Consider the following 827-nt stretch of genomic DNA (forward strand, 5'->3'; position numbering starts at 1 on the left):
CATCATCTCTTCCCATGCTAAACACATTCCAACCATCAAAACCATGCCAGGACACCTCGTTTCTCTAACCCTAACCCTACCCCGGTTCACTCCCCTAACCCTAATTGAGGGGTCAAGTTCCATTGAAAACAATGCGATTTTGAAAAAGCCCTCCTTGAGTAGCTTTTTCTGCACCGCTCATCATCTCTTCCCATGCTAAACACGTTCCAACCACCAAAACCATGCCAGGACACCTCGTTTCTCTCACCCTAGCCCTACCCTGGTTGACACCCCTAACCCCAATATTGTTTTTATTTAAATAAACAATTTCAACCTAAACAAAAAAAATTCAACCTAATATATAGTTAAAGCTCCTTTGAAAACAATGCGATTTTGAAAAAGCCGTCCTTGAGTAGCTTTTTCTGCACCGCTCATCATCTCTTCCCATGCTAAACACGTTCCAACCATCAAAACCAAGCCAGGACACCTCATTTCTCTAACCCTAACCCTACCCTGGTTCACTCCCCTGACCCTAATAGAGGGGTAAAGCTCCATTGAAAACAATGTGATTTTGAAAAAGCCCTCGAGTAGCTTTTTCTGCACCGCTCATCATCTCTTCCCACGCTAAACACATTCCAACCATCAAAACCATGCTAGGACACCTCGTTTCTCTAACCCTTACCCTACCCTGGTTCACACCCCTAACCCTAATATAGCGGTCATGTTCCATTGAAAACAATGCGATTTTGAAAAAGCCTTCCTCGAGTGGCGTTTTCTGCACCCCTCATCATCTCTTCCCACGCTAAACACATTCCAACCATCAAAACCATGCCAGGACACCTCGTTTC

This window comes from Varanus komodoensis, unplaced genomic scaffold (genome assembly GCF_004798865.1).
Source record: "Varanus komodoensis strain SLA01 unplaced genomic scaffold, ASM479886v1 scaffold48, whole genome shotgun sequence".
Classification (NCBI taxonomy): domain Eukaryota; kingdom Metazoa; phylum Chordata; class Lepidosauria; order Squamata; family Varanidae; genus Varanus; species Varanus komodoensis.